We start from the raw sequence: 23,044 nt of genomic DNA, 5'->3' as shown, positions 1-23,044 counted from the left end.
GGCTAATTTTTGTATTTTTAGCAGAGATGGGGTTTCACCATGTTGTCCAGGCAAATCTCGAACTCCCAGCCTCAAGTGATCTGCCCGCCTCAGCCTCCCAAAGTGCTGGGATTACCGGTGTGAGCCACTGTACCTGGCCTGCTTTGGGAACTTTTGAACTATGCCAGGAACCCTCAAGAAGAGGATCAACTTTAAACAGGAACGTAGAGGAACTCACCCGGTGGGGGCGGGTGGAGCAGGAGGGTCTCCACCATCAGCCTTCACTGGGTTGGGAGATGCTGAGTGAGCTCAGGCAGCCCTTATCTGCCCCTCCCTGGGGGCCTGAGTCAGTCCGGACTTCGAAATTTCCAGGGCCTCCCTGTAAATCACCCTGGGTGATTTATACGGAGACACCCAGTCCACTAATCTGGTAAACAGGATCAGCAGGGCCCAGCCAGATTTATGGGCTGCCAGCAAGGCCTTTCACCACAGGGGGTGTGCATGGAGTGACCCTGCTCCTCCTGACCGCTAGCCGGAGCATCCTCATGGGCAGGGTCATGCTGCCTGGATGCCAGTCCCCACTCTACTCCCTCAGCTGTACTGCTGCTGTTGGATGTCTCCCTTTCCCTCTCTGGGCTCCAGACCCCTCAAGGCCAGGTGTTCATTGATCAGCTGACATACTGTGAGCATGTGGGGAAGCCAAAGGAACTGGAAACTGGCCTTGGTGGAGGGACAGGCCTGGAATGCTGCCCTTATTTCAAATTCTGGCTCAGATATTTCCTATGATTCTCTGAGCCTTAGTTCCCCCATGTCTAAAATGGCAACAATAGTACAGTTTTCACAGAGTTGTTACCGTAATAATGGAATGAGAGAATGCATATAGAATGCTTACACAGCACCCGGCCCCTAGGAAGGAGTCCAGAAGTATTAGTTATTCATAATTATTGCATGAGTGGAATAGTGCAGTAATAATTGCATTATTATCAGACCACACTGGGCTATGCCACAGAGATTCTCACATGATGGGAACTGCCCTAGGGTATGTGTTGCAGCTTTATGGTGGTCATAGGGAATTACAAGGAAACTTAGTGCCTCTTGCTGAGGCAAAAGATGGGTAACCATGGAGGATTCTACAGAAGTTAAGTATGACAGACTAACTTTGTACGGTACCATAAATGTATCTTAAAAGTAGAGTGAAAAGAGATACAGCAATGACACAGTAGCAATTGCATGACTTAAAAATACATGCTTACACATAGATTCAATGCAATCCATATCAAAATCTCAAAAACATTTTTGCAGAAATAGAAAAGCCCATCCTAAAATTAGTATGGATTTTTTTTTTTTTTTTTGAGGCAGGGTCTTGTTCTGTTGCTCAAGCTGGAGTGCAGTGGCTTGAACATGGTTCATTGCAGCCTCAACCTCCCAGATGCAAACCATCCTCCCACTGCAGCCTCCCAAGTAGGTGGGACCACAGGTGCATGCCACCATGCCCAGCTAATTTTTCTGTAGAGTAGCTGGGAATATAGGCATGAGCCACCATGCTTGGCTAGCTTTTCTGTCTTTAAATATTTTTTGCAAAGACAAGGTCTCCATATGTTGCCCAGGCTAGTTTGGAACTCCTGAGCTCAACCCACCTCAGCCTCCCAAAGTGCTAGGATTTTAGGTGTAAGCCACTGTGCCTGGCTGATACTTCCTGATTTCAAAACATACTACAAAGCCATACTAATCAAAACAGTATGATATTGGCTGGGCATGGTGGCTCACACCTGTAATCCCAGCACTTTGATAGGCTGAGGCAAGTTCAACCCAGGAGTTCGAGACCAGTCTGGGCAATGTATTGAGACCTTGTCTCTACTAACAAAAACAAACAAACAAACAAAATCCAACATCATATTGGCATAAATGTAGATGTATGGACCAATGGAATAGAATAGAGGGTCTAGAAATAAACCCTTACATATATGGCCAACTGATTTTTGACAAAGGCACCAAGACCATACATTGGGAAAAGAACAGTCTTCTCAACAAATGGTACTGGGAAAACAGGACATCCACATGCAAAAGAATGAAGCTGGACCCTTACCTTACACTATATACAAAAATTAACTCAAAATAGATCAAAGACCTAAACTTAATAGCTAATACTATACCACACTTAGAAGAAAATATGGGAGGATATCTTCATGAGCTTGGATTTGGTGTTGATTTCTTTTTTTCTTTTTTCTTTTTTCTCTCTTTTTTTTTTGAGATGGAGTCTCGCTTAGTCGCCCAGGCTGGAGTGCAGTGGCGCGATCTCGGCTCCCTGCAAGCTCCGCCTCCCGGGTTCACGCCATTCTCCTGCCTCAGCCTCCCAAGTAGCTGGGACTACAGGCGCCCGCGGCCACGCCCGGCTAATTTTTTGCATTTTTAGTAGAGACGGGGTTTCACCGTGTTAGCCAGGATGGTCTCGATCTCCTGACCTCGTGATCTGCCCACCTTGGCCTCCCAAAGTGCTGGGATTACAGGCGTGAGCCACCATGCCTGGCCTTTCTTTTCTTTTTGAGGTGGAGTTTCACTCTTGTTGCCCAGGCTGGAGTGCAATGGCAAGATCTTGGCTCACTGCAACCTCTGCCTCCTGGGTTCAAGCAATTCTCCTGCCTCAGCCTCCCAAGTAGCTGGGATCACAGGCATGCACCACCATGCCCAGCTAATTTTTGTATTTTTAGTAGAGACGGGGTTTCTCCATGTTGGTCATCCTGGTCTCGAACTCCCGACCTCAGGTGACCGATCCACCTCAGCCTCCAAAAGTGCTGGGATTACAGGCATAAGCCACCATGCCTGGCCTTAATTTCTTAAATAGGACACCAAAAGCACAGGCCACACGTGCCAGAAACAAACTGGATTTTATCACAAAATTAAAAACTTTTGTGCATTGAAGGTTTTCTCTCACCATCAAAGGAGTAAAACTCACAGGATAGAAGAAAATATTTGCAAATCATATATCTGATAAGGGAGTAACATCCAGAATATACAAAGAACACCTGCAATTCAACAACAATCAAACAACCCGACTAAAAAATGGGGTGCTGGGTGTGGTGGCTCGTGCCTGGAATCCTAGCACTATGGGAGGTTGAGGTGGGAGGGTCACTTGAGGCCAGGAGTTTGAGACCAACCTGAGCAACACAGTGAGATTCCAACTCACTCTCTCTTTTTTTTTTTCTTTTTGAGACAGGGTTTCCCTCTGTCGCCCAGGCTAGAATGCAGTGGCACGATCTCGGCTCACTGCAACCTCTGCCTCCCAGGTTCAAGTGATTCTCCCACCTCAGCCTTGTGAGTAGCTGGAATTACATGCACGTGACACCACAGACCAGCTAATTTTTGTATTTTCAGTAGAGACGTGGTTTCACTATATTGATCAAGCTGGTCTGCAACTCCTGACCTCAGAATGATCTGCCCGCCTTGGCCTCCCAAAGTGCTGGGATTACAGGCATGAGCCACCATGCCTGGCAGAGACTCCATCTCTTTAAAAAAAAAAAAAAATTTGAGAAAAATTAGACAGTCATGGTGACATGCGCCAGTAGTCCTAGCAACTGAGAAGGCTGAGGTGGGAGAACTGCTTCAGTGCAGGAGTTTGAGGTTACAATAAACCATGATCTAGCCACTGCACTCCAGCCTGGGCAACAGATCAAGACTCTGTCTTAAAACAAGAAAAAAGAGTAGGGGCAAAGGACTTGAATAGACATATCTCTGAAGATGATACCTAAATGGCCAGTAAGCACATGAAAAGATACTCAACATCATCCGTCACTAGGGAAATGCCAATCAAAAGTACAATGAGATATCACTTCATATCCACTTAGATGGCTATTATTAAAAAAACAAAAACCAGAAAATGGAAAATAACAAGTGTTGGCAAGGATGTGGAGAAATTGGAACCCTTGGGCATTGCTAGTGGGAATGTGAAAGGGTGCAGCTGTTGTGAAAAATCTTTTGGCAGTTCCTCAGAAAGTTAAACATAGAGTTACAATATGATACAACAATCCCACTCCTAGGTATACACCCAAAATAATTGAAAACAGAGACTCAACAGATACTTGTACAACACTGTTGATAGCAACAGTGTTCATATTCACCATAGCCAAAATATAGAAACCATCCAAGTGTCTGTCAGCAGATTAATAGATACACAAAATGTGGCATATACAGTAATACCCCCTAATCCTCAAGGGATACATTCTAAGACCCCCAGTGGATGCCTGAAACTCAGATAGTACTGAACCCTATATATGCTGGTTTTTTTTTTCCTTATGCCTACATATACAGCAGGGACATGCTGTACTAAGAGATGACTCATTGTCCTGGCTAGGATGAAGTGGGACATTGTGAGATTTCATCACACAACTGAGAATGGCATGCAACTTAAAACTTATGAATTTTTTATTTCTGGAGTTTTCCATGTAATATTTTCCAACTGTGATTGATTGCCAGTAATCTAAACCATAGAAAGTAAAATGCAGATAAGGGGACACTACTGTATATACAATGAAATATTATACAGCCTTAAAGAGGAATGACCTTCTGATACATGCTACATACAATATGGATTAACCTCGAAAACATTACACTAAATAAAATAAACCAGGCACAAAACGACACATATTGTATGACTCCACTTATATGTGATATCTAGAATAGGCACATTCATAGAGACAGAAAGTAGAATGATGCTTACTGGGGATCAAGGGTGGGGGAAATGGGGAGCTATTGCTTCATGGTACGCAGTTTCTGTTCGGGGTGATGAAAAAGTTTTGGAGCTGGATAGTGGTAATGGTTACACAACATCATGAATGTACTTAATGTCACTGAATAACATCCTTAAAAATGGTTAAAATGGTAAACTTTGTGTTATGTATATTTTACCCCCCCACACACAAAAACACACACAAAAGACTTGGAACCAACCCAAATGTCCATCAATGATAGACTGGATAAAGAAAATGTGGCACATATATACCATGGAATACTATGCAGCCATAAAAAAGAATGAGTTCATGTCCTTTGCAGGGACATGGATGAAGGTGGAAGTCATCCTTCTCAGCAAAACTAACATGGGAACAGAAAACCAAACACTGCATGTTCTCACTTATAAGTGGGAGTTGAACAATGAGAACACATGGACATAGGGAGGGGAACATCACATACCAGGGCCTGTTGGGGGGTGGGGGGCAAGGAGAGGGAGAGCATTAGGACAAATACCTAATGCATTTGGGGCTTAAAACCTAGATGCTAGGTTGATAGGTGCAGCAAACCACCATGGCACATGTATACCTATGTAACAAATTTGAACATTCTGCACATGTATCCCAGAACTTAAAGTAAGAACAGGTTGGGCGTGGTGGCTCATGCCTGTAATCCCAGCACTTTGGGAGGCTGAGGCAGGTGGATCACAAGGTCAGGAGTTTGAGACCAGCCTGGCCAATATAGTGAAACCCCGTCTCTACTAAAAATACAAAATTAGCCAGACGTGGTGGTGCATGCCTGTAATCCCAGCTACTTGGGAGGCTGAGGCAGGAGGATCAGTTGAATCCAGGAGGCAGAGGTTGCGGTGAGCTGAGATCACACCATTACACTCCAGCCTGGGCAACAAGACTGAAACTCTGTCTCAAAAAAAAAGTAAACACACACACACACACACACACACACATACACACACACAAAATGATGATGCATATTTCATTTTTAAAAGGTGTACATTAAGCCAATATAACACTTGCCTTTGTATATGTGTGTGTTGTGTGTGTATGTGTTGTGTTGTATGTGTGTGTGTCCCATGTGAGTAGGGGAGTGAGTGATGAGGATAAATGGGAAGAGAGAAAATAAATTTGTAAGCTTCAGGCAGCGTGGACTGACAGTGGTAATATGCCATGAACAGAGGAGGTGGTTAAGTTGACCTTGCAAATCTGAGATCTAAGAAACAGATATGGCCGGGTGTGGTGGCTCACACCTGTGATCCCAGCACTTTGGGAGGCCGAGGGGCACAGATCACCTGAAGTCAGGAGTTTGAGACCAGCCTGACCAACATGGTGAAACCCCGTCTTTACTAAAAATACAAAATTAGCCAGGCGTGGTGGCACATGCCTATAATCCCAGCTACTCGGGAGACTGAGGCAGGAGAATCGTTTGAACCTGGGAGGCAGAGGTTGCAGTGAGCCGAGATCGCATCATTGCACTCCAGCCTGGGCAACAAGAGCAAAACTCCGTCTAAAAAAAAACAAGGCCAGGCGCGGTGGCTCACGCCTGTAATCCCAGCTCTCAGGGAGGCAGAGGCGGGAGGATAGCTTGAGCCCAGGAGATCGAGACCTGCCTGGGTAATACAGCGAGACCCCGTTCTCCACAAAAAGGAAAAAAAAAAAAAAAAAAAGGCAAAAATAAAAAAAATAAAAAAACCCCCAAAAAACAAAAAACAGACATACAAACTAATCCTGGAGATTAGAACAATGGTTAATGAAGCGCTGAGATATTATACCAGGCCATAAAATGGGCATGTAGCTGTCCATCATACTATTCCTTTTGGTTTATGTTTGAATAGATAGGTTTCATAAGAAAAGCTAAAAACAGCAAATTGGAGTTCATGGAGTGCAGGGAAGCCCAATGGCCTGGGGCTGGGGACTGGCGTGCACCTCCCCACTCACTGGTTTAGTGTATTTAGACTGCACTAATTTAGTGTTGAAGACTTTGATCTACAGCTACCTGTCAGTAACTTGGGTCTAGCACCACTCTATGCTGGAAGTGGCGCATTTTATGTGTGCCTGCTCTGCCCCTTCCAGAGATTGTGGCCAAGAAACCATCCAGAAAAGTCTGCAGTGAATGGCAGGGGACCAGGTGAATAAGGCTTAGATGTTTGAAGGGGCAGAGGGTCCTGTGGTCGGAACCTATCCTTCTAGGCTTCAGGGAGGTGCTGGTGATGGGGCACACACTGACCTTGAAGGGTACTTGTGAAGCAGACAGGTAGAGAGGAAGAGAGAGAAGAACAGGAGTAAAACACCTGGTACAAAACACCTGGAATAAAAATGACAGATTTGGACAAAGGAGGGGGAGGGAGAGGGGAGAAGGGAGGCAGAGAAGCAGGGAAGAGAAGGAAGTGGCTGGTGGGAGGGACATGGCTCACAGGAAACCACCAGCCAGGTCCATCGATTCATTCATTCGTTCATTCATTCGTTCATTCATTCAACATGCACTGAATGCCTACCACATGCCAGACCCCGTGCTGGGTGCAAGGGATGCAGCAGCAAATAAGGCAGACAGGGCTCCTGTCCTCATGGAGTGCCTACCAGTGGGAACAGATGTTACAAACACATCAAATGAAATAAGATAGTCTCTGAAGGCCACCAGCACTGGGAAGAAAGCAGAAGGGCGCAGGAGAGACCAGCTTGTTTGGAGGTGGCCACGAAAGACCTTCAGGCCTAGAAGAGGAGAGGAGTCAGTCTTATGAAAAGCAAGGGAAAACCATCCAGGCAGGAGGAGCAGCAGCAACTCCCCTCAGATGTAGGAGAATATCAGCGATGGAGAACATGGTTGCCATGGAAACCCAGCATCACACACCTCTGCCCAGAGACACCACAGCCCTTTTCTTTGTCCTAACGTTATCTCTAGAAAGGCCCTCAGGAATCACTCAGTCCTTTAAATAAATGGGGAAACTGAGTCATAGGGAGGAGCTTTCCTAAGGTCACAGCTTGCCCATGGGAAACCCAGTCCTCCTGACCCCATTTGGATCCTTTCCTCATCCCTTCTTTAAGATGGGGATTTCTCTCATCTGGACATGCCTTGGGAGAACTGGCCAAAAGGGAGAGGAGACATGGGTGACTCCATCTTTCCACATGCATAGAGAGACATGACACTTGAGCCACAGACTCGGGACTTGAGAACAACTCAGGCTATTTTTGCCACATAAAAACATAGGATGCACACATGTCCTGGGAAGTCACCTGAACCACAATGATAAGGGAGAGTCTCCTTTCCTTTTCTAACATTTTCACTTCGGGCCTGAAAAGACTTGCACTTTGGGAGGTGGAGGCAGGAGAGCTGTTTCCACAGAACTCAAGGCTCCCTGCTGATGAGGAGCAGCAGACTTGAGGAGTCCTGAGGGACAGAAGTGGGTCTCCAGTGGGTGGGTGTTGCAGGAAGATAGATTTCAGTTCAACACCAGAATGTACCTTCTCACTCCTCTGGGTGTCGATGGTGGAAGGGGTTAGAAAGCTGAATGGCCATCCATTAGGGAGATGCCTGAGGAAGGTGTGAAGTTGAGCTTCTGAGATGTTTTCCAGCTTGGAGTCAACAACTCCACAGGTCAATGACTTAGGATCCAACCATAAACCTAATAACATAACAGCAACTATCAAATATTACTTGAATTCACAACTGAATAAGGATCACTTCAGTTTCCATGTTCTATGTATGGTCCTTGGCTGTTTGGTTGGTCCTCAAAGGTGTGTCCCTGGGCACACAGACTCAAGGGCTCCCAATATGTTACTGTCTTAATTTTGTTACAGGGAAGGAAGGAGCTTGGCTGAGAAGTGACAGCCTTAAGCATTTCCTTTCCTGCCATAATGCATTGCAGCAAATACTGGTAATATTTGCAATGAGTGCTCACTATATTCTGGGCCAAGCTACGGCACTTAATTTTCACAATAACCCCGTGAAGAGGTTCTATAAGTGCCTTTGACCCTAAGACTTTTTTTTTTTTTTTTTTGCTCTGTCGCCAGGCTGGAGTGCAGTGGTGCGATCTCAGCTCACTGCAACCTCAGCCTCCTGGATTCAAGCGATTCCCCTACCTCAGCCTCCCAAGTAGCTGGGACTACAGGCCCGCACCACCATGCCCGACTAAGTTTTTGTATTTCAGTAGAGATGCGGTTTCACCATGTTGGCCAGGATGGTCTCAATCTCCTGACTTTGTGATCCGCCTGCCTTGGCCTCCCAAAGCGCTGGGATTATAGGCATGAGCCACCACACCCGGCCGACTCTAAGACATTTTAATGCGATTATTCTTTGTTGTCCATGTGAAGGGGACTTTGAATTGTCTTCTGATGATTGGAGGGGATTTTCATTTGCACAAGTGGTTCTAATGTGAGGCCAAGCATAATCAGCTCCAGGAAAGAGGAACCTGCCAAGTTCTCTGCAAGTCCCAAGGAAGAGAAGCAGAGTCTGCGTGGGTGGCTGAGGAGAGGGCCATGTGAGAAAGGTGGCATTTGTGCGGCGCTGAGTGTGTGTGTGTGTGTGTGCATGTGCACACATGCCCATGCACGCTGGCCATGCAAGAGTTTTGTGCAATTCAGTGACACAGTCTCTGATTCCAAAAGTGAATTTCAGGCCAGTTCAAACATATATGGAAATCATCTTGGTACTTCTAGATTACGTAGAATGGGCAAAGAGCAAGAAGAATAAAGATAGGGGGTGGGATCCATTTTTTTTTTCTCTTTCCAAACATTGGCAACAGTTAGCAACACTGTTTTGAGTGCTGGGTGGACAGCCCAGGTCTATCAACCCTCTAAGCCACTCAGTGTCTGCCTCCCTTTCACCTACTCAGGGCTGAGGGCACATGGGGTGAATGTGCAAACCCACAACCCCAGGAGTGGCCGGGAGGATCAACTGTCGCGTTTTCTGTTTTGAATGGAACTTTAGTGCATTTCTGCTTGATTCTTTTGGCCAAATTTTTGAAAAAAGAGGTGCTTTTCTTCTTTTAAACCTGAAAACATATTGTAGCTGAGGGAGAAAAAAAGGTGTTGCTTCATTTCAAGCTCAGTGCTATTTTTCTAAGATCTGGTTTTCTAAAAAGTAGGATAAAACAAATATCTCTTTACCACAACTGGGCTTTCTAATGAGCTCCCCTGTGTCCTCCCCCTAAATTCAAACCACTTGTCTCCACATAAAATCTCCCGACCCCTTTTAACACCCTTCTGAAGGAAGGGCCAGCCCCAGCTGGCAACCCCTGGCTGCAAGCCACAGAAGGTGTGTGGCTCGGGAAAAGGCGTGTGCTGAGAGAGAGTGGGGTCACAGCCATTTGAGAAGCCTTTTTTTGTTAAGGCTGGAGATGTCATCCACAGTGAGAAAGCATCAGGGCACATACAGATGGGGACCCCAAGGACCTCAGGCCACTACCACTTTGACACAGTCTGGCAGAAGATGTGCAGCCCTCAGAGGAAAAAAAAATTCCATTTCCACATTCTTCTGCCCCGGACGCCCACTGGATGTTTACACATCCCTGGGAGAGGTTATCTCCACTTGACTTGAACCAACACCAGGCCTCCAATGGGGGAACCTGGGGGATGTTGAGAAAGGCGTGTGTGTGTGTCTGTGTGTATGTGTGTGTGTGTGTGTGTGTGTGTGTGTGTGTGTGGTGGGGGAGTCAGGGGTTCAGAGGAGAGGTTCCTTGGAATCCAGAGACCCACAGAATCACCTTGGTTTCTGGCCCTTCTCAGCCACCCTCTGCCAATGAATGGAGGCTTCTTTCTTTTCTTTTTCTCTTTCTTCCTTCCTTTCTTTCTTTCTTTCTTTCTTTCTTTCTTTCTTTCTTTTTCTTTATTTCTTTCTTTCCTTCTTTTTCTTCTCTTTCTGTCTCTTCTTTCTCTCTTCTCTTTCTCTCTCTTTCTTTCTTTCCTTCTTTCTTTTTCTTCTCTTTCTCTCTCCTTTCTCTCTTTCTTTCTTTCTCTTTCTTTCCTTCTTTTTCTTCTCTTTCTCTCTCTTCTTTCTCTCTCTCTTTCTTTCTCTCTTTCTTTCTTTCTTTCTTTCTTTCTTTCCTTTCTTCTTTTAGATGGAGTCTTGCTATGTCGTCAGGCTGGAGTGCAGTGGCATGATCCCAGCTCACTGCAACCTCCAACTCCCTGGTTCAAGTGATTCTCCTGCCTCAGCCTCCCTAGTAGCTGCGATTACAGGCACGCACCACCACACCCAGATAATTTTTGTATTTTTAGTAGAGATGGGGTTTCACCATGTTGGCCAGGATGGTATCGATCTCCCGACCTTGTGATCTACCCGGCTCAGCCTCTCAAAGTGCTGGGATTACAGGTGTGAACCACTGCACCCAGCCAGGAGGAGTCCTTTCTTGAGGATGTCAAGGTGTAGGGAGGCTGCTGCTGCTCTTGACTAGTTGTGCCACCTTGAATAAGTCATTTCCCTATTCTGGGCCTCAGTTTTCCCCAAACTGTAAAAAGAAGCTGTTGGGTAGAGGGTTCTAACCAGTAGCTTTTAACATTCTGGGGACATTGGCCTTTGGCAATCTGATGTCTGATGTCAGAATATCTCTCTAGAAAATGCAGGTTACATGTGCAGATTCCAAGTTTTACTTACACATTCAGGGGTTCTTAGAACCCTTGAAGTCCTCTTTTTTTTTTCTTTTTGAGACAGTGTCTCACTCTGTCACCAAGGTTGACGTGCAGTGGTGCAATCACAGCTCACTGCAGCCTTGACCTCCTAGATGTAAGCAATCCTCCTGCCTCAGCCTCCCAAGTAGCTGGGACCACAGGCATGTGCCACCATGCTTGGCTAATTTTTTTTTTTCTTTCAGCAGACATGGGATCTCTCTATGTTGCCCAAGCTGGTCCCAAACTCCTCGTCTCAAGCGATCCTCCTGCCCCAGCCTCCCAGTGTTGGGATTACAGGCGTGAGCCACTATGCCTGGCCTTGAAGTTCTTCTTCTTCTTCTTTTTTTTTTTTTTTTTTGACAGGGTCTGTCTCTGTCGCCCAGGCTAGAGTACAGTGGCATGATCATGGCTTACTATAGCCTCAACCTCAGCCTCTTGAGTAGCTGGGATTACAGGCGCATGCCACCAAGTCTGGTTAATTTTAATTTTTCTTTTTTTCTTTTTTTGAGACAGAGTTTTTGCTCTGTTGCCCAGGCTGGAGTGCAATGGTGCAATCTCAGCTTACCGCAACCTCCACCTCCTGGGTTCATGATTTCTCCTGCCTCAGCCTCCAGAGTGGCTGGGATTACAGGTGTCTGCCACCACACCCAGCTAATTTTTGTATTTTTAGAGTAGAGACAAGGTTTCACCATGTTGGCCAGGCTGGTCTCGAACTCTTGACCTCAGATCATCCACCCGCCTCAGCCTCCCAACGTGCTAGGATTGCAGGCATGAGCCACTACACTAGGTCAATTTTTTTTTTTTTTGAGACAGAGTTTCATTCTTGTTGCTCAGGCTGGAATGCAATAGTGCAATCTTGGCTCACTGTAACCTCCGCCTCCCAAGTTCAAGTGATTCTCCTGCCTCTACCTCCCTAGAAGGTGAGATTACAGGTGCCCGCCACCACGTCCAGCTAATTTTTTTTTTTTAAAGTAAAGATGGGGTTTCATCATGTTGGCCAGGCTGGTCTTGAGCTCCTGACCTCAAGTGATCTGCCTGCCACGGCTTCCCATATTGCTGTGATTACAGGCATGAGCACTGCTCCCAGTTGCCCATTTTTATTTTTCATTTTTTATAGAGACAGGGTTTTTCCATGTTGCCCAGGCTGGTCTCTAACTCCTGGGCTTGTTGGATCTGCCAGCCTGGATCTGCCAGCCTTGGCCTCCCAAAGTGTTGGGATTATAGGCGTGAGCCACCATGCCAGCCTTTGAAGTCCTTCTAAGGACTCTCCATAAGAGCCCTTGACCACAGCTGATAGGTGTTCAAGAAATGTTTGTGGGATTAATGAATGATCCCTTCCAACTCCCACTTTCCAAGAGTCTATCATTCTAAGCACTCAGTTTCATTCTGCTTAATGCAGACGTTCTGCAGACAGAAACAAAGATCCACAGGAGAAATGCCTGTCTGCATGTTACAGGCACCCACACGCAGGCCTTCTGACTGCCTTTCCTTTGACATACATAGGTTTTTCAAGCCCCTACTATGTGCTAGGCACTGGGGGTATGGTGGTGAGCAGGATGACCCTTCCCTGTCTCCATGGAGCATATGGTCTAGCAGTACTGGGCAGAGACTTGTGCCAGACCTGGGGGTGCAGCAGGGCACAGACACAACCCTGTTGTCGGGGCCACATTGTGACGTTCATGGGTCTTGGACACTTTGCCTTCATGTGTCCCTTCTTCAATTAGAAAGAATTTTAAAATATTTGCCACTGTGTTGTGAATCCACATTGGATTCATTATTATATATTAATTCTTATGTTCCTTTTTCTCTTCCAATTTAAAAATATATGAACATTAAACCATTTTTATGGACTACTAAATGTATTGTGGGCCTTGATACTGTGCCTAATGGGTAAACTGGCCCAGCCTGCAGCTCAGCTCTACCCACCAGATAATATAAAACATAAGGTGCCTGTCACCAAGCATGTGTTTCAGAAAGAGAGGCTGTAGGATGGCAGAGGTAGAAGAGGTTAGAGAGGGCTCAAGGGGAGATGGCAGGAGTAGAGCCCTAAGCGGGTGAACAGGACTGAATCGGTGGAGCACACAAGGCATCTGGCCTGGGGAGAGATCCTGAGAGGCGACAGAGAGAGAGGGAGGAGGATGCAGGAAGTGCACAGAGAGCAGAGGCAGCCAGAGTTCCAGTGCCCTCAAAGTTGGCCTGGGGGTCATTCAGGGTCTTACCAGCTGCCCCACCCCACTTGCGTACCTAATCTTTCCCACTGTCACTCATAGGGATGTTGAGGTGGGTGAACCCTTAGATAGCCACCAGCCCAAGCACTGTTTATTGAGCACCCACTAGAACCAGGCACATGAAACACTTACTCATCTCATTTTATAGATGAGAAAACCAGGGTTCGGGGAGTTGAGTAACTTGTGCACAAACAGCTAGGAAGAGGCAGAGCTGGATTCATATGCAGGGCTGTCTGACCAGAACTGTTAGCTCCTGCCACTCTGCCATACCGCCCCTCTGAGGGGCTTAAGGAGCGCCACCCAGTCATCCCGCAGATGGAAAGACTGAGGCCCAGAGAGGAGACAGGATTGGTTCAGTATCAGGAGTTTTTCAACAGAATTGGGAATGGAACCCAGGTATCCTGGCTCCATCCCCCTGCCCCTGCCAGCAGCTGGGAAGCTCCAGTGCCTTCTGAATGATCATATTGGTATGATCCAACCTTCCCAGCCTCAGCCTCAGAAAACACAGAACTCATTTTCACAAGGACCTTGTCCCCTTCCTGGCCAGTACTTCCTATCTCACTTCTGCAGGCAGGTTCCTAAAGACTCGGTTTCTTTGAGTCAGAGAGAAAGACTCCTTTCTTGGGAGGTTCTCAGAGAGCTGGGGGGGCCTTCCTTCCTGTTGTTCTCCCAACCCCCACTCCTTGCCTGAGGGGCAGGCTCAGCAGGGACAGAATAGGCTCCTCTGTGTCCCAAACCCATCCCGCCAATTCAAGAAGCACCTGCCTCCCAGGCGGACTGTGCAGATGTTATCATGGGCATGAGCTGACTCACCCTGGCAACATCTAAGCCCGCTGGGCAGGAACGCAGCTTTGGGCGCCACAGTCTTCCAGGACTATAGACACAGCGAGACAGTCCCAGGGTGGGGCAGCAGGGAGGGGGGCTCCATGCTCTGTCCCCTGGGTGGAGGTGCAATGAGGATGATAAAGGGTTGGGAGGGGTCCTCAAATAGCATTTGGATTCGTGGGTGGAAGTGACAGGGTGGAGATCTATTCAGTCCAAACCTAATTGCAGTCAGTGCTGCCCATCTCTCCACAGTGTGGAAGTAGAGGCTGTGCAGGGATGTTGGGAGGAGATTCATGTACCAGATAGATATGCAGGAATTTATGGTTGTATGGACTGGAGTGCTTTAGGAAGCCCCACGCCTCTTGCTCTTCTCATTTTCTTTTCTTTCTCTCTCTTTCTTTCTTTCTCTCTCTTTCTTTCTTTCTTTCTTTCTTTCTTTCTTTCTTTCTTTCTTTCTTTCTTTCTTCCTCCTTTCCTTTCCTTTCCTCTCTTTCCTTTCTTTCCTTTCTTTCCTTTCTTTCCTTTCTTTCCTTTCCTTCCTTTCCTTCCTTTCCTTCCTTCCTTCCTTCCTTCCTTCCTTCCTTCCTTCCTTCCTTCCTTCCTTCCTTCCTTCCTTCCTTTCTTCCTTTTCTTTCTTTCATTTTTAAAGTGGTGGCTCAAGCCTGTAATCCCAGCACTTTGGGAGGCCGAGATGGGCGGATCACGAGGTCAGGAGATCGAGACCATCCTGGCTAACACGGTGAAACCCCGTCTCTACTAAAAAATACAAAAAACTAGCCGGGCACGGTGGCGGGCGCCTGTAGTCCCAGCTACTCGGGAGGCTGAGGCAGGAGAATGGCGTAAACCCAGGAGGCGGAGCTTGCAGTGAGCTGAGATCCGGCCACTGCACTCCAGCTTGGGCGACAGAGCGAGACTCCGTCTCAAAAAAAAAAAAGAAGACGGAGTTTTACCCAGAGTTTTACCTCTGCCTCTGGGGTTCAAGTGATTCTCTTGCCTCAGCCTCCCAAGTAGCTGGGATTACAGGCATGTACCACCATGCCTGGCTAATTTTGTATTTTTAGTAGAGATGGGGTTTCTCCATGTTGGTCAGGCTAGTCTTGAACTTCCGACCTCAGGTGATCCACCAACCTCCCAAAGTGCTGGGATCACAGGCGTGAGCCACCGCGCCCAGCCAGCTCTCATTTTCTAAGGGGGCAGCATGACTTAGTGGAAGGAAAGATCGTAAGTTTTGAAGCCAAAAAGTCACTGTTTAAATTTCTGGTTTTCACCACTTACTAACTAAATGACCCTTCATTTCTCTGTGACTTAGTTTCCTCTTCTGTAAACAGGGATAGAAACAACTACAAGATTCTGTTGTGAGAGTTAAGTAAGATGATGCATATAAAGGTCCTGGCAACAAAAGAGTTTCTCTTGCCATTTAACAGGGAGAGGAAACAGAGTTTTGGAGCTGTTATGCGTCCTACCTGCCCAAGGTTAAATGGCTGGTAGCCACAATCGATTTAGAATCAGAACACGATTGGGCATAGTGGCTCACACCTGTAATCCTAGCACTTTGGGAGGCCACGAGGTGGGCAGATCACTTGAGTCCAGGAGTTCAAGACCAGCCTAGGCAACATGGGAAAACCCTGTCTTTACCAAAAAAATACAAAAATTAGCTGGGTGTGGTGCCACAAACCTGTGGTCCCAGCTGCTCAGGAGGCTGAGGTGGGAGGATTGCTTGAGCCTGGAACGCGGAGGTTGCAGTGAGCCAAGATTGCACCACTGCACTCCAGCCTGGGTGACAGAGGGAGACCCTATCTCAAAAAACAAACAAAAGAATTAGAACCCAGGTCTCCTTCATCCAAGGGGGATGTAGCTTATCTGTCTAATCCCACTTACTGAGCACTTAGAACATGCCTGAACTGAGCGATGTCCCACTGAGTAGCTGCTCTATAACCAGGTATAATTATCTGCATCCTACAGATGAGTCTCGAATGATTATACCAGCTGCTCAGGGTCTCACAAGTGAAGAACTGGAATTCCAATTCAAGTCGGAGTCCCAAGCCCATACTCTTAACCAGGTGTTGGCAAATTATTGCCTGTGGGCCAGATCCTGTCCACAGCTTATTTTTGTAAATAAAGTTTTATTGAAAACAGCCATGCTCATTTGTTTGTGTATTGTTCTTGACTGCTTTTGAACTAGAATAGTAGAGCTGAGTCACTGCAAACAGACGCTGTGACTCACAAGTTGGAAATATTTGCTCTCTGGCTATTTACCAAAAACATTTGCCTACGCCTGCTTTTAATCACCATTTTACAGCCTTCTCTTAAGAATTTTAAAATAGTATCTGCTTAACACCAAGACACATTTTCAGGCAGGAGGTACTCAGAGTGACTCCTGGGATAGACAGAGATTCCACTCCTGCCTGGTGTGTCTTCCACCCTTTCTTTGTCTCCCTCTAAGCAGATCTTGGTCAAGGGTTTGTGCCAGGTAAAATAAACACAAGGCAGTGTGCCAAGCATATTAACAGACCCCTGTGTTTTGCATTTGTACGCTATGATACAATCAGCAGAATTTAATTTTTTATTTAATAATTTTTTATTATTTTAAATGATTTTTAATTTTATTACTTCTTGATTGATACTTACATTTTTGTTTTGTTTTGTTTTGAGACAGAGTCTTGCTCTGTTGCCCAGGCTGGAGTGCAGTTATAACTCGCTGTACCTCAAACTCCTGGACTCAAGCGATCCTCCTGTCTCAGCCTCACAAGTGGCTGGGACTATAAGCATGGGCCACCACACCAGGTTTTTTTTTTTTTTTTTTTTTTTGAGATGGAGTCTCGCTCTGTCGCCCAGGCTGGAGTGCAGTGGCCGGATCTCAGCTCACTGCAAGCTCCGCCTCCCGGGTTTACACCATTCTCCTGCCTCAGCCTCCCGAGTAGTTGGGACTACAGGCGCCCACCACCTCGCCCGGCTAGTTTTTTGTATTTTTTAGTAGAGACGGGGTTTCACCGTGTTAGCCAGGATGGTCTCGATCTCCTGACCTCGTGATCCGTCCATCTCGGCCTCCCAAAGTGCTGGGATTACAGGCTTGAGCCACTGCGCCCGGCCTGTTTTTGTTTATTTTTCTTTTGTAGAGTCAGTTTCGCTATGTCACCCAGGCTGATATCAAACTCCTGGCCTCAAGTTATCCTCCTGTCTTGGTCTCTCAGATATTTACTATTTTAAAATTAATGCTATTTATGCCGGATGTGGTGGCTCATGCCTGTTATCCCAGCACTTTGGGAAGTTGAGGCAGGAGAACTGTTAGAGCCCAGGAGTTTGCGACCAGCCTGGGAAAAATAGTGAGACCTCATCTCTACTAAAAATTAAAAAAAAAAAAAAAAAGAGATGTGGTGGCATGCACCTGTCACCCCAGCTACTTGGGAGGCTGAGGCAGGAGGACAGGAGTATTGCTAGAGCCTGGCAGGTTGAGGCTGCAGTAAGCTATGATTGAGCCCCTGCACTTCAGCCTGGGCAACAAAGCAAGATCCTGTTTGAAAAAAAAAGCGATTTATTTTTACTGTATCAGAACTATATCTTTTCCGGCCGGGCGCGGTGGCTCACACCTGTAATCCCAGCACTTTGGGAGGCCGAGGTGGGCGGATCATGAGGTCAGGAGATCGAGACCATCCTGGCTAACACAGTGAAACCCCGTCTCTACTAAAAATACAAAAAAATTAGCCGGGCGTAGTGGCAGACACCTGTAGTCCCAGCTACTCGGGAGGCTGAGGCAGGAGAATGGCGTGAACCTGGGAGGCGGAGCTTGCAATGAGCCGAGATCGTGCCACTGCACTCCAGCCTGGGTGGCAGAGCGAGACTCCATCTCAAAAAAAAAAAAAAAAAAAAAAAAAAAGAACTATATCTTTTCTACTTTTAAATATATGATCTATGTATATGTATAAAACCTCAGGAACCCTTCCTTCCCCAAATGGTCAAGCAAGATTTTTAGCCACAACCAGGGAGATAGATTTTGATATATAAGGATTAAGGGAACAGAGCCAGCTAACAAAAAAAGATACGGTCTCAATGAGTCTGAGCAGAAAGAGCACTGGACTGGGAGTCAAGAGACCTTGCTTCTAGATACAGCTTCATCTGTGTGATTTGGGTTTCTCATAGCCGTCCTATTCCTGTTTCCCCTTATGTAAAATAAACTTATGGGGCTGGATGACTGCTAATGGCTTTTCCTAGTGTGCTATTGTATTTTCCTAAAAACCTACCAAAATAAAGCCATTGGGGGTGATTTTGCCTAGAGGCAGGAGCTTAACAGAGATGACCTCTGACCCAGCGACTAGATTTTCTGTTCTGAATCTATCAGTTCCTTTGGGAAGGATTCCTTTGGAGATGGTCTTCATGCACCAGGCACCTTACCAATCATTTCTGGTTGTGTCACAGGATACAGGACTCTTTTATCAGAGGAAGGGGGATTTAGGTCTGATGAGGGTAGAGTGTTTCTGGCTGGGGCAGTGGACCAGAGGACGCCACAGTTGGTCTCTATAATGGGAAGGAGGTGGAAGCCGAGGGAAGCGGAGACTGACCTGTCATCTCTCCTTGGCCTCGAGATGGCTCTATCAGAGTGCTGGGGGGCAGCATAGGAAGGACATGTCATCACTGTGAGGGGCGCAGGGTCCCCACCTTCCAGTTAATCTTCATCACCAGTACCCAAAGTGAAAACACTGGCCTTTATTTCATATTACTTCTTACACTTTAATAGGCAAAAGAGAATTTTATTTTTTAAATTTGCTTCTATTTGATCCTTCTAAGATTTAACTACTTTTTTTGGTTTCACTATTTGTATTTTTACTTCTGTAAATGGATTATTTGTGGCCTTTGCTTTGTTTTTTTTTCTAGAGCAGTATTTGTCTTGTTATTTTTGAGTTTTTGAGGTTACATACTTAATATATAAATATGTCTTTTGTTTTGTCAAGCTTTTACCAAAGCATGTAACAAAAGCGAATGTAACAAGAAAATGTTAGAAAATAGCCTTCCCGGGGCTGGGCCAGGTGGCTCCCGACTGTAATCCCAGCACTCTGGGAGGCTGAGGCCAGCGGATCACCTGAGGTCAGGAGTTCAAGACCAGCTTGGCCAATGTGGCGAAACGCCGTCTGTACTAAAAAATACAAAAATTAGCCGGGCGTGGTGGCGGGCGCCTGTAATCCCAGCTACTCAGGAGGCTGAGGCAGGGAGAATTGCTTGAACCCGGGAGTCAGAGGTTGCTGTGAGCCAAGATTACACCACTGCACTCCAGTCTGGGCGACAGAATGAAACTCTGTCTCAAAAAAAAAAAAAAAAAAGAAAGAAAATAGCCTTCCCTTTCTTCCTCTGCAGTTGGTAACTGCCATCACTTTTTTCTGTACTTACACAAACATTCAAATATACATTATATATAATTGTATATATGAGTGTGTGGTGTGTGTGTGTATACATATATACACAACAATTTTTCCTTTTTATAAGGTAAAACATACTTTATCTTTTTTTTGTTTTTTTTTGTTTTTTTTTTGAGGCGGAGTCTCGCTCTGTCGCCCAGACTGGAGTGCAGTGGCCGATCTCAGCTCACTGCAAGCTCCGCCTCCTGGGTTTACGCCATTCTTCTTCAGCCTCCTAGAGCTGGGACTACAGGCGCCCGCCACCTCGCCCAGCTAGTTTTGTATTTTAGTAGAGACGGGTTTCACCGTGTTAGCCAGATGGTCTCGATCTCCTGACCTCGTGATCCGCCCGTCTCGGCCTCCCAGTGCTGGATTACAGTGAGCCCCGCGCCGGCCCATACTTTATCTTTTAACCTAAATTTTGTTTTGGGTTTGTTTTGAGACAGGGTCTTGCTCTTTCGCCCAGGCTGGAGTGCAGTGGCATGATCATGGCTCACTGCAGACCTGCCCTTCAGGCTCAAGCTATCCTCCCACCTTAGTTAGCCTCCAGAGTAGCTGGGACTACAGGCACAGGATACCATGCCTGCCTAATTTTTGTGTTTTTTTTTTTTTTTTTTTGTAGAGACAGGGTTTCACCATATTGCCTAGGCTGCTCTCCAACTGGGCTCGAGCAATCCACCTGCCTTGGCTTCCCAAAGCACTGGGATTACAGAATGAGCCACCGTGCCCAGCCTGAAATTTGTTTTTTCAAAATTCTAAACTTTTTTTTTTTTTTTTTTTGAGACGGAGTCTTGCTCTGTCGCCCAGGCTGGAGTGCAGTGGCGCGATCTCGGCTCACTGCAAGCTCCGCCTTCCGGGTTCGCGCCATTCGCCTACCTCAGTCTCCTGAGTAGCTGGGACTATGGGCGGGCGCCGCCACCTCGCCCGGCTATTTTTTTTCTCTCATATTTTTAGTAGAGACGGGATTTCACCGTGTTAGGCAGGAACTGAACTAGCCCTCTCTTAGATTTTTATCCCTGTTGTCCATTTTACAAACTCTTTCTCGTCGTCCTCACTTCAAGAGTTAGGCAAGATTCATCAGGCCAATTTTACAGGTTAGGGAAATGAAAGCTCAGGGAGGAAAATAAATGCTTTGGCACTGGGATTAAAACCCTGGCCACCTGATGCTGTGGGGGCTTCCTTCTCTATGTGACTGAATGAGACTTCTGCCCCTAAAGTCACCCCTCCTGATGTACATAGGTTGGAGTTTTGAGGTGGAGTAGGGTGGTGGGAGAGAGAAAATGTAAGCACTAAGAGGGTGAATGAAAGAAGAGAAATTCACACTATCCCCAAAGTTCCGTTCATTCAGTCCCTAATGTGCTAGGTGACCTTGGGGCAAGATGTTTGCACCACCTGGGCTCCCTGTGCTCACCTGTGAAATGAAGGCTTTGGCCTAACCAGAGGATTTCAAACAATGCCCTTTGGGGCCCTAGGGGAGTCCCCACATGTTATAGCTCCTCAAAAATGAACACAGAGAGGCATATTCAGGGATACCTGTGTTTGTGTTGTTCAAAAGGTATTATTATTTTTTGAGATGGAGTCTTGCTCTGTTGCCCAGGCTGGAGTACAGTGGCGTGATCTTGGCTCACTGCAAACCCCTGCCTCCTGGGTTCAAGTGATTCTCCTGTCTCAGCCTCCTGAGTAGCTGGCATTATAGGCATATACCACTATGTCTAGCTTTTATTTTCAGCAGAGATTTTTTTATTTTCAGTAGAGATGGGGTTTCACCATGTTGGCCAGGCTGGTCTCAAATTCCTGAAATCAAGTCATCTGCCCACCTTGGCCTCCTAATGCTGGGATGACAGGCATGAGCCACCACTCCCGGCCCAAAAATTATTAATAGAAGCAACTGACATATCCACCAGCAGTGGGTGGGTTAAATGCATTGAATCATTCATTTGTTCATCTCTTCATTCATTCATTCTCTTCAGTAGTTATTGAGTAACTATTGCCAGGCCCTGTTTTAGACACTGGGAATCAGTGGTGAACAAAATAGACCAAGTTTCCACTCTCTTTAAGCTTACCTGGAAGGCAGGTCTGCTCTGTCTTGAGCTATATTCCAAGTAGGTGAAAGGTGATAGATCCTGGTGTCCCAGCGTGGGTGGGTCTCCAGGCCCGGGAGTGAGTGGTGGAAGGAAGGTGCCACACCCAGTGTGAGACGACTCCTTTAATAGAATCCCATTTCCTACAGGACAAGTCTGTGTGTGTTGGTGTGTGGGTAGACAGGCATATGAAGAGGTGCTGTGGAAGTATTGGGGATACATCCCCAAATGATGGTGTGACCTTTGGGAAGAGAGGGGAATAGTTTAGGATGAGGCTTGTCTGGAGCATTTTAACTTCATCAGCATTTTTTTTTAAACAAGGAAGACACATTCAAGTACTGTTTGCAGTTAAAACTTTTTTTTTTTTTTTTTTTTTTGAGACGGAGTCTCGCTCTGTCGCCCAGGCTGGAGTGCAGTGGCCGGATCTCAGCTCACTGCAAGCTCCGCCTCCCGGGTTCCCGCCATTCTCCTGCCTCAGCCTCCAAGTAGCTGGGACTACAGGCGCCCGCCACCTCGCCCGGCTAGTTTTTTTTGTATTTTTTTAGTAGAGACAGGGTTCACCGTGTTAGCCAGGATGGTCTCGATCTCCTGACCTCGTGATCCGCCCGTCTCGGCCTCCCAAAGTGCTGGGATTACAGGCTTGAGCCACCGCGCCCGGCCAAAACTTTTTTTAAAAAAAAATTTAAAATAAACTTAGGTCCAGAGAAAAGGGAAGGACAAAAATAAATTAATAGGTTTCAATTTCTTGGAGTCCTTCAAAATCTAACATGGTCAGGTTCTACCCAAAGTTAGGAAGCATCTCAGTTTGGGGTTCAGATATTTTAAATTCAACAAACCTATGTTTATTATTGCCTGAGTCCAAGAGCAAGCCTGGCCTCCCCATCTAGGCAGCAGCCACTACTTCCAGCCACACAGCAGGTTCCCTCCTTAGCCACTTAGAATCCTGCCTCAGCAGAGCTGGAAGGGAACACTTCCTCCAATGCTTATTTTGCAAATGGGGCAACTGAGGCTCAGATCTTGTGACTTGTTAATTTGCCAAGGGCTTAATGAATGACAGGGCCTGAATTACAAACTGGGAAGGAGGCCTGCCCTGCTTCCAGATTCTGGGGGGCAGGAGGAAAGGAGAGGAGGGGAGAGGGGGTGCCATCTTCCCCTCTCCCATTGGAAGCTCCAGTGATGGGTCCTGGTGTCCAGCACATGCTGAA

The sequence above is a fragment of the Trachypithecus francoisi genome, unplaced genomic scaffold (assembly GCF_009764315.1).
Source record: "Trachypithecus francoisi isolate TF-2019V2 unplaced genomic scaffold, Tfra_2.0 Lachesis_group2, whole genome shotgun sequence".
In the NCBI taxonomy this organism is placed as follows: domain Eukaryota; kingdom Metazoa; phylum Chordata; class Mammalia; order Primates; family Cercopithecidae; genus Trachypithecus; species Trachypithecus francoisi.
The sequence above is the reverse complement of the archived record's forward strand: the minus strand, read 5'-3'. Positions refer to the sequence as shown.